Source organism: Grammomys surdaster, unplaced genomic scaffold (genome assembly GCF_004785775.1).
Source record: "Grammomys surdaster isolate TR1022 unplaced genomic scaffold, NIH_TR_1.0 149, whole genome shotgun sequence".
In the NCBI taxonomy this organism is placed as follows: Eukaryota; Metazoa; Chordata; class Mammalia; order Rodentia; family Muridae; genus Grammomys; species Grammomys surdaster.
In genome coordinates, this window is record NW_021604607.1 from 10,593,157 (window position 1) to 10,604,466 (window position 11,310).

Consider the following 11,310-nt stretch of genomic DNA (forward strand, 5'->3'; position numbering starts at 1 on the left):
CCAATGAGCAGGCCACTTGATACCCTCTCAGTGAGTTTATTCTCTGCCTGAGTTAGCTAGAGTGGGTTTCTGTTGTTTGCAGTGGAGAACCCTTGAGTGGTACAAATGCTGCCTTTAGTTTTAAACAGACTGCACTTGGTTCATAACCAGATACCCAAATTGAAGTCTCCAGTGCACTGCTTCAAATGTGGGATTCAAATTTCGGGTGGGAGTTGGGGCTAAGTCATAGAAATCATTACAAGAAAAAATTTTCAGGGCCTGGAAACAGGCTGGGTACAGAAGCTAGAAGAGCTCCTATATTGGGCAATCAAGAGCAGGCGTGAGGAAAGACACGAGGATAGGAGGCAAGAGGATGTGGAGGGAGCCTGCCACCCGGCCACAGGCTCCTGCAAGTATCTCTCCTTTACTTTTTAAATCGTTTATTTTTATTTTATGTTCATTGGGATTTTGCCTACATGTATGTCTGTGTGATTGTTTTGGATCCCTGGAACTGGAGTTACAGACAATTGTGAGCTGCCATGTGGGTGCTGGGCATTGAACCCGAGTCCTCTGGAAGAGTCAGCCAGTGCTCTCAGCTGCTAAGCCATCTCTCCAGCCCCTGTTAGATTTCTCAATTGAGAATCTTTGGAATATCCAGTATTCATAACAGCAAATTATTTTCTTCCTCCCTCCGTCCCTCCCTCCCTCCCTCCCTTTCTCCCTCCTTCCCTCCTTCCCTCCCTCCTTCCTTCCCTCCCTCCTTCCTTCTTTTTTCCCTCCCTCTCTCTTATCTCTCTCTCTTTCTTTCTTCCTCTCTTTATTTCCGTATGTATGTATGTATGTATGTATGTATGTATGTATTTATAGGTGCATGTTCTTGAGGTTAAACCTGCATGTGAATGTTGAGGTCAAACTTGGGTGTCTGGTTTTCTTACCTGGGGTTCTAGAATCCTCTTGTGGGCCAAGCAGTTTACTCTCTGAGCTGTCTCCTCAGCCCCAAATACCAAATTTTAAATTCAAGAACCAAAAAATCAAGTACAGTATCAAATTCTTATAACAAACTCTTACCAAAAAAAAAAACCAGAAATTGACTGTGTCATAAATAATAACAACCATAATTTGTTTTATATTCTTTGAAATTATTCTCCAAGTATCAGAAGCCTATGAGTAAAGATCTCAGCTTTTAGAACAAATCTCAACAGAACTGTAGGAAAGAATAAATGGTTTGCAGAGCGCAGACCTGGCCTGCACTAAGATTGAAGAGGTACCCACCCTCACCTTACATCTTTCCTAGGTGTAAGTCAAGCTCAGAAAGCTTCCCTAGTGGGCGCAGGACACCATTCTCTTTGAGTACAAACTGGAGAGGCAATCTCCTCCCACCCAGCATGGCGTTGTTAGAGCAGTTAGCTGTAACTTCGGGGTCCCTGTGGGTATAATAAAGCAATATGTTTGCCATTAGGAACAAAACGGCTGCAAGCATCCTTGCGCAGACATTGTGGGGTGTACTAAGTTTTAAATATTCCTATTTTCACATGCAGTTATAGAGTTATATTTCTGCCTATAGAGTTATTATTTTTTGTAAGAGTGTGTTATAATAATTGTTCCTAAGCAGCCTGGAAATAATTTTATTAAAAATCAAGATGTAAAATGAATCATTTGAGCTGGATCAGGTCATCCTCTTTAAGGGTAGTTGTATGGTGTGTGCATGCAAATGCAACGCACATGTGTCGTGTCTGTAGATACACAGTCTCAAAGCTTTTCACACTTCCCCTCCTCAGCATACAGCATTGCTTGTCCCGTTTAGTGTATTTGATAAGGCTGAGAATAGTCTATATCAGCCGATCGTGAGCATCAGGGAATCCTCCCAGTTAGAAAGGGACTTTTCCCTTTTATTTTTAAATTTTTTATTTTGTTTGTTTGGTTGGTTGGTTGTTTTTTCAAGATAGGGTTTCTTTGTATAGCCTTGGCTATCTTAGAACTAACTCTGTAGATCAGGCTGGCCTTGCACTCAGAGAGATCCACCTGCCTTTGCCTCCCAAGTCTTGGAATTAAAGTTGTATTCACCACCGCCCTGCTATTTTTATTATTTGAAAGTGATGTGCCTGTGTGTGTGTGTGTGTGTGTGTGTGTGTGTGTTTGCATCTGAGTAAATGAACATTTCAAATAAAGCATTTCTATAATTTAAACTGTGATACTTGAAGTGTTGAAGGATCTATGAGCCAGCCAGTGGTGGCGAACGCCTTTAATCCCAGCACTTGGGAGGCAGAGGCAGGTGGATTTCTGAGTTTGAGGCCAGCCTGGTCTACAGAGTGAGTTCCAGGGAGTTGAATGCTATTCTACAAGCTCGATGTATAGATTATTTTGAAACTGAAAGCTCCATTCCACAACAGCAGCCTATGAACCAGCCTATAAAATGTGCTATGACCCCCCCACACACAGATCATAGTGAAGAGGACTTTACCTAATCAAGAATGAGAAGCTGTCCCTGCAGAAGAGTTCAAGGTCCTTCAGGGCTAATGTTGTAGCACATGTTACTGTCAGTGCGAAGGGGCTGCTGATCGCATTTATCCATAATACAGTGCAAAACTGGGGTCTTTATGGTGGCCATACCACAGATTTAGAAATGTTGGTATGAAAAATCATGGCAGGCATTTCCCAAAAGCAGAGATATAAAAGTCTATAACTGTGTATGAGAATAGGAATATTTAAAACTTAGTACACCCCACAATGCCTGTGCAAGAATGCTTGCCGCTGGTTTGTTCCTCATTGTTCCAGTCTTGGCAACATCTCAGATCTCCTTCAGTGGATGAATGGACAGACTAAATACCATTGCTAGCAAAGAAGTGAGCTACAGAGTCACGAGAAGACATGGAGCTGGCAGGCACAGGGCATAGAGGATGCGGCTCACTTAGGAGCTTGCCTAGCAAGCCTAGAGTAATAGGTTCAATCCCTCGTACTACAGATACTGGGTGTGGCATTGCACACCTGTAATCCCAACATTAGAGAGGTAGAGGCAGGAGGAGCAGAGATTCATACTCAACCTCAGCTACACAGTGAATTGGAAGCCAGGCTGGACCACTTGGGATTCTGTTTCAAAAAAGTATATAGACAAGTGTCAAGAAAGTCACGGACAAGATGATGTCTCTGGTTCAGGTCTCTTCCCTCCTCAAGCCTGGCCAATACTCTGCTCTGGTCCTCGGCTTGGCCTATAGTTAGCTAAACCCCCCCAGGCAGCAGAGGTGAGAAGGGTAGCATCACAGGAAAAGATGAACTGAAATGGACTGAGAGAGAACTGGCAGAAGCTCAAGATGACAGCATCCTCAAGTAAGGCATCACTGAGCTTGCCTTTCTCTAATTGCTAAGGATGAATAAAGCCTTGCTGTATAGAAAACATGCATGTGCGCACACACATAAGTGAAACCATATGGAGAAGACTTAAGTACATATTAATGTGAAAAGATCCTACTATATTATATACTGTATAATTCTAAGTATATAACACTATCTAGTTGAAAGGCAGAAAGAACTACAGAGACAATAAAAAGATCATGTCAAAGATTGGTGGGAAGAACAATAAATATGCAGGACATGAAAGATTTATTTTATTTATTTATTTATTTATTTATTTATTGTTTTTCGAGACAGGGTTTCTCTGTATAGCCCTGGCTGTCCTGGAACTCACTCTGTAGACCAGGCTGGCCTCGAACTCAGAAATCCGCCTGCCTCTGCCTCCCAAGTGCTGGGATTAAAGGTGTGCCACCACTGCCCGGCAAGAAATATATTTTTTAAATGAGGTAGTGTTTAATAATTCACTCAAGAGACTGAGGCAAGAGGATCGTGAATCTAAAGCCAGTGTGAAGCATGTGTATGGACACTGCCTCAAAACAACAATAGATTAGCCAACAGAATTCACATAGAAAAAATTGTGGTTTTTTTCAAAGATTTGTTTTTATTTTATCTGTGTGCGTGTGTGTGCGTGTGTGTGTGTGCGTGTGTGTGTGTGTGTGTGCCTAGCATCTGTAGAGACTATAAGAAGGTGTCATAGCCCCTGGAGCTGGAGTTGCAGGTGTGTAAACCATCAGGCAGGTGCTAGGAACTGAACCAGGTCCTCTTCAAAAAGAGCCAGTGCTCCTAACACCCTGAGCCACCGTTCCAGCCCACAGAAAAAAATATTTAGAAATAAACAATGTAGACCAGAAAGACATATAAACAGGGCTCCTTTAAACAACTGTCAGCTACCCAAGTTGCTCAGCACCTCTGATAGGGTAACTGTTTATAAGATTCCTAACCTGGGACTATTTTTACCTCAGAAATTTCACTTTGAGTAATAAGCCCAGAAGAAATCATCTGAGCTTTACCTGCAGGGCAGTTGCCTGAAAACAGTTTTTAATATCACAAAACAAGATTTCAAAAAAAAAAAACCCAACCCATATGTGCAATTAAAGGATCATGATTGTACAAGTTCTAGCTGTAAGCTGAAATACCATTCAGTTATAAAAGTCACAATGTAAGAAACTGTTTAAGTATGCAAAAAATGTTGCTGTTTTATGAAATTAAAAAAAAAATTACAAAATAGTACTGTTGTATACTCTTGAGATTTCAAGGAGGCCCTAGTCTGTATGTGAATCTAAATATGAAAAAGCAAAAAATATCTGCTAATGTGTTTGCAATGGTCTGGGTTCTGGGATATAGAGGGTATTTTCTTCTTACAGTGTTTCCTTCTTTGATACGGTGTACCTGTGACTTTGGATCTGTGTTTGAAACAAGCAAAAGGGGCCAGAGCGTGGTGGCAAATGCCTTTAATCCCAGCGCTTGGGAGGCAGAAGCAGGTGGATCTTTGTTAATTTGAGGCCAGCCTGGTGTACAAAGTGAGTTCCAAGACAGCCAAGGCTACACAGAGAAACCCTGTCTTGAAAAACAAAACAAAAACAAAAAAAACAAAAGGAAATGCCCAACACTAGTTTGCGTTCTATCTTGATTCAGTTATGAACCAGGTAACTAGGCACGACAGCTCATGCTTGCCATTCCAGCATTCGGGAAGTAGAGGCAGGAGGATCAGGAAGTCAAGGTCATCCTCTGCTGTGTAGTAGCACCTGGTAAGAGTTAGGACTTCATTCAAAACAAAACAAAACACCATCAACAACAAAAATTATGACCCAACAGCTTTTCTATTGGGGCAGGTGTGAGGTGTGGGGGCTGTATGAGTGTGGGCTGGGGGGTGGGGAACAGGCAGTGGGCTGTGGGGTGGGGTGGGAGGTGGACGAAATTGGATACGGAGGGCTTAAATTGCAAAACTTAGCTCTAATGTCCTTCTAGAGGCTTAGTTCTGCTGAGTCGGAGAAGTCAGAGAAAAGCGGCTTTCTCTTAACTATGGTCATTAAATGCTTGCGATGATTTTTTGGCTAACACTCCCCAGTTTGGGAGCAGCTCAGTCCATAAGCCTTCTTATCCTAGCGCCATCATTGAGTAAGACAGATCATTCTAGAAGCGGTCTGCTGCCACTTCCGGTTTTCCCATTAATCCTCTCCCATGATGATATTTATTCTTTTCGAAACTATGTTTTTTTAAATTATTTTCATATCATTTTTAAATCATGAACGTCTGTGAATAGGTTTGTGCATATGAATGTAGGCACCTGTGGAGTCCAGAAGAGAGGGTTAGATTTCCTGGAGATAGAGTTAGAGGTGGTTGAGAGCCACCTGATGTAGGTGCTAGGAACCAAGTTCGAGTCTTCTGCTAGAGCAGTGGTTCTCAACCTGTGGGTCACAACTGGGGGGGAAGGGTGTCAAACAACTTTCATAGGGGTCACATATCAGATTATCCTGCATACCAGATATTTACATTGTGATTCGTAACAATAGCAAATTTACAGTTATGAAGTAGCAATAAAGATAGTTTTATGGCTGGGGTTCACCATGGCCTGAGGAACTGTATTAAAGGGACACAGCACTAGGAGGATTGAGAACCGCTGTGCATGCTTTTAATGGTTGAGCTGTCTCTTTAACCTTAACATTTATTTATTATAGAAACAATTATCAACAATACTGGTCCTGTCTTCGTATTCTATTGGCATTTAGTGTAAGGCTCATGGCAACTGTGCCTATTTTGTATAAAACCCAGTAACATTAGTCTGGAGCCAGGATATATACTTTTAGAAGTCAATGTCTCAGGTTGTGTGTGATGGCATATGTTTTGAGCCTCAGCACTCAGGAGACAGAGGCAGGTAGATCTCTGGTAAGTCTGAGACCAGCCAGAACTACATAGTAAGAGCCTGTCTGTAAAGCTACAAAAAAGGAAACTTCTTCATTTGGGGGATAGGCTTTCATGTAGCCCACCCAGGCTGGCTTGGAACTTTATATGTAGCTGAGAATGGCCTTGAATTTCTGGCCCTCCTTCCTCTAATTCCAAAATGCTGGGGTGGCAGGGATGCAGCATAACTCACCGTGGGGTGCTGGGACGTCAAACCCAGGACTTTGTACATGCTGGCGAACACGTTCTACCAACCAAACTAAACCTTAGCCCCAGGGCATAAACTTGAAAGAGCTGGAGAGGTTTCTATGCTTCCAAAGGATGGGTTCTTCTCCCTGCTTCACTAAGTAGAAAGGGGAGAGTTAAGAAGCACCATATAGACAAAAACACCCTCTGAAGATAATACTATAGCATTTCTCAGAAGAATAAAGGCCACTGCGCAAAATACACAAGAGCAGTTCTTTTTCATGAAGAAATTGAGATTGGGGGGTGGGTGTCTCAGTTACTGATCAATGTCTTCCTGTGTCTATCATGCTCCCCCTCTAAAAATTAGCACAGCTCACCTCCCAGGTGAGCAGACTGCTCCATGAAGAGATGAGGAGATGTGTCCCTGTATAATTCTTAGTAGAACCTTGTGACGTGTACAACTGAACAGGTTTTTACTACATTCAGAATTGTACATCACCGCTATCTAACTGCAGAGTGTTCTCATCTCTCACTCACCCAAAGAAACTGTGCCCATCAGCAGTCCTTCCTCAATACCCACTGTGCCTAGACAGGCAGCCACTGCTCCAGCTCTGTCTATGGCTTTGGCGGCTCTGGATAGTTCATACACATGGACTCAAGTCTACACACCACTGTATAGAGGGGGCAAGTGGGAGCAGCAGCAAATTTGAGTTATTTCCAATGTTTTCTTTCCCGTTATGAATAATGCAGTTAGGAACACTAAGTCTTAAATGTACATGTCTCTACAGTTGTGGGGCTGCTGGGTCATCAGGTAACAATCCTATGATTAACAGTTTGAGGAACACTCTGGCATTAGCTTTTAAGGGTCCTAGTTGCTAATTCACACAAGTTTATTCTTCCTCTGTCTTGTCTTTCTTTTTTTTTTCTTTCTTTTTTCCTGACAAGGTTTTTTTTTTTCTTTCTTTTTTTTTCCAGAGCTGAGGACTGAACCCAGGGCCTTGCGCTTGCTAGGCAAGCACTCTACCACTGAGCTAAATCCCCAACCCCCTGACAAGGTTTCTTTATGTAGCCTTTGGCTGTCCTGGAGCTTGCTATGTAGATCAGGATGTCCTCAAACTCAGAGAGCCTCCCACCGCTACCTTCCCAGTGCTAGGATTAAAGGTATGAGCCACCACGCCTGGTAGTCTTCTTCTTTCTTTTTTAATCAACTTAAGCTGCCTTCAGGAACATTATTTGTAAAATAATCAAAATCATCTAGTTTTTTCCTTTTCTTTAGAGCCCAGGCTGACCTTGAACTTGTCACATAGTGAAGAAGAGGACCTTGAGCTATTTATCTCTGGCTTCCTCCTGCTGAGTACTGGAGCACAGGTGTGCACCCTGGTGCTGGACTCTTGACCTGCCGTCACCATCTCTGCTTTAGACTTTCCTGACCCCTCAAGTCCCCTTTATTTTGGCTCCACTTTTGTAGCCTACTAGACAATGCATACTGTGACTTTATTTTGGCTGCAAGTCTCTATCTCCTCACGCCAGTTAGCTCAGGCATAAGAATATTAAGAAAGACACACGATAAGGTCATGGGAGTATTTAAGAGGGCACAGGCTCAATGGTAGAGGGCTTGTCCAGAATGTTCAGGGCTCTGTTTAATCCCCAACACTGCAAACAGAGAGCAGATAACAGAAGCATCTTCTAAAAGTCCATCAAAGGAAACCCTAATGGGCTAGCTTCAGAAAACACTAGTACTGAAAGCTAGCTCTCAGGTGAGAGCCACTCAGAGGTGCTTCTGCAGAATCCCTCAGTTAAAATACACAAAGCTTCACTGATTTCATCAAGAAAATAGAGTTGGGCCACGCCCCTTCCTGCTTTCCTACTAGCTGATTAGGTTTCTCTTGGTTTCGTGGCTCTTCTGTAAGGCTAGAGTGGCTGTGCCAGCGCCTGTCACTGATAGAATGACTGTTCCAGTACAGCCATTCCCGAGTTCTCATCCACCTCATCGTCTTCACCGATCCTCCCTCCTTTTCGTAGGGGGAAAACAAACTGTAAAACAAAACAACAAACCTTAACAAGTTAATGGGCCAAAGAGATGGCCCCGTGGGTAACGGCTCTTGTTGCCAAACCTACCAACCTGAGTTTTGTCCACAGATCCACTACACGGAGGAAGAAAGGGAACTCCTGAAAACTGCCCTGTGACCTTTATACACATGCTACGGTATAGCACCCTTACATGCCCACCTTCTTCCTACACACAATACACAATAAATAAACATTTAAAAGTGTACTAAGTACAACACGTTCAAAATATGTGTATAAAGAGCACAGAGGGCAAGATAAAAGCCGAACTGTCTCTGCCCCAGTATGCTTTTAGACCAACTCACAGACCAGAAGAACAGGCAGTCTGTGGATCAGCTGCCCTAGAATTGGGTCATGCCTCTAGTCCTCTCAGCCATGAAATCAGACTGGGATCACATGATATAAAACATAGCTATGGGTCTACTACTTTAGCCAAAGCCGAAAGCAGTAGCAGTGCCCACTAGATGACATTACAGAAAGAGACTGGGACGGAAGGTGATGGTGGCTGATTCGCTTTGTTGTTCTGGTAGTCTCATAAAGCCCAGGCTGGCCTCAGACTCTCTCTGTAGATGAAGATGGTGCTGAACTCCTTCAGCTTCTTGCTTCCACTTTCCAAGAGCTGAGACCACAGGCCTGCATCACTCTGCTAGGCTTGAGTTTTTTCTTAATTAATATTTAAGTGAGAATGAATCACTACTTTTGCAACAATCCGATTCTGACTTAGGTTGTAGCAGTTCTGCTAGGACATCGCTTCTTGTAATCAGTTTTCAGTTTTATGCACTGTGATCAAAGGCAGGGCAAGCCCTTCAGCCACACATTGCTTAACCATCTCCTTGTGATCCAGGTTGGATTAAGCATCCATAGGAAAGGCAATCTGCCTGCTTAGCTATTGTGAACAGGAAAGGACAGACACAGGAACTAGTCCTTCAGAAGCCCCATCTCTGCTCCTGCCGAGGCCTTTCCATTCCTTTTTCATGTCACCCACCCTATTTCTTAAGATCCAAAGGTCAGACTGACAGCGAAGGCTCCCAGAGTACAGCAAAGTCTACAATTCTCATGTCTACTTTCAACATGTCACAGCTGGAACAGGACAGGAAGTTCCACGAGCCAAAGTCAAACTTCAGGATGGGTGGAAGCTGGCCTGCAGTCCTGTCTCTCTGTAAGAACATAATCCAGAGATACAGGGCTATTTTTAGGGGGAAATGCAGGCTTTAGAATGTTAGAGTGGGAAGTGGCTTTTGAAATAAAAGTACACGCTCTTATCATTAATAAAACAACTTTCCAGAACTTTATACTAGCAATATATGTTTATATTTTTTTCCATTGAGCTTCATGAAAATTGTCCACATGGAAGGCTGTCCTGATTTCTAAAGATCACAATTCATACTTTGCCTTACACTTCTCCCCCCCCTCTTTTTTCTTTTGTTCCTTTGAGTTGTAAAACATACTTCCCTGTGGCTCATGTCAAGTTTTCATTTCCCAGATTGTTTGGACACATTCCAAAAGAAATATCTCAGTCATATCTTTAAAGAAAAAGGCATTTAATTCGTACATCTAAAAGCTAAAATGCTGCCGGAGGGGAGGGATGGGAACTGTGAGAGAGGACAGAGACAAGCTTCACGTTCTACTAGCAAACTCCTGAGCAGACTTCTGGGCCTTCACGTTTCGTGAATATGAGTTGGCTGAGTTCAGTCGTGAAAGAATCAGACCCAGACTAAGTCAGAAAAAAAGCAAAGTTATTTTCCTGGGTTTTGTACTACCTAATTGGAAATGCATTGTTCCCAGACCAGCTGCAACACAATCATTTGTTTGCTCTATGGCTGCCCACCGCCCTGCATTGTGAGTTTGCTCCATAGCATTCCAGTGTAGCACAAAGCCACAGAACTGAGGGGCTAGCCTCAGAGCCAGCGCTCTGAAGGCAGCAAGCTCTGCAGTATCACAGGGGGCTTTCTCAGTGTGGCTGGCTATCCTTAGCAGCATTTCCTGGACAGGCTGGCTTTTGGCTATCTGAGGAGACATGTTGATTTTGCAGTCACAGAGCCTTTTGGGCTACTTACTATTTAGATTCCGAAATATATTCCAAAGAAGCTCAGTTCTCATCCATAAGATAGGTGTAAAAGGTGACAGAATGAGAGTCTGGGATTTCAATGAAGTGAAAGCTATAGGTTTTGAAGTGGTACAACGTGCTGAGTGCGTGGAACACATCATCACTGGGAGACAGAAGCAGGCAGGCCTCATAATACGTTCTAGACCAACCAGGAAAAAAAAAAAAAAAGAGGGAGGGAGGGAAGGAAGTTATGGACTCAGTTGAGTGTGGTAGTTGGTGCATGCCTATAACCCTGCATTTGGGAAGATGAAATTGGTGCATCCAAGATCATGTTGGGCTACACAGTGAGACACTATCTCAAAACAAAACAACAACAAAACCAAGAAGTTTGTGAACTCAGGAAGGGGACTGCTGGACTCTTGAGTCTCAGTTCTCTTCCTTCTAGCCATGTAATGTTGACAAGTCACTCAACTGCTCTATGCCTCAGTTTCCCTATCTGTAATGATAGTGACAAAATAGTCCTTAGTTCAGTGGTGTTACTCTATCAGTTACATTTTCTCACTTAGACTGCAATCCCACCACGAGGAGGGGGAGGCAGGAGGGTCAGAAGTACTGTTGCTAGGGATCAAGTTCAAAACTAGCCTGGGTTACACGAGACACCTCTCTCAAAAATAAACCAACAAAACAAAACAACAACAACACAAAACATCCAACAACCTATACGTACAGAGAAGAAAGGAAGGAAGGAAGGAAGGAAGGAAGGAAGGAAGGAAGGAAGGAAG

General features: G+C 43.2%; 1 pseudogene; it reads left to right on the forward strand.

Annotated features, from left to right (window-relative positions):
* The first annotated feature begins 3,114 nt into the window (after nucleotides 1-3,114).
* Nucleotides 3,115-3,307, forward strand: LOC114619213 (annotated as a pseudogene).
* Nucleotides 3,308-11,310: the final 8,003 nt, after the last annotated feature.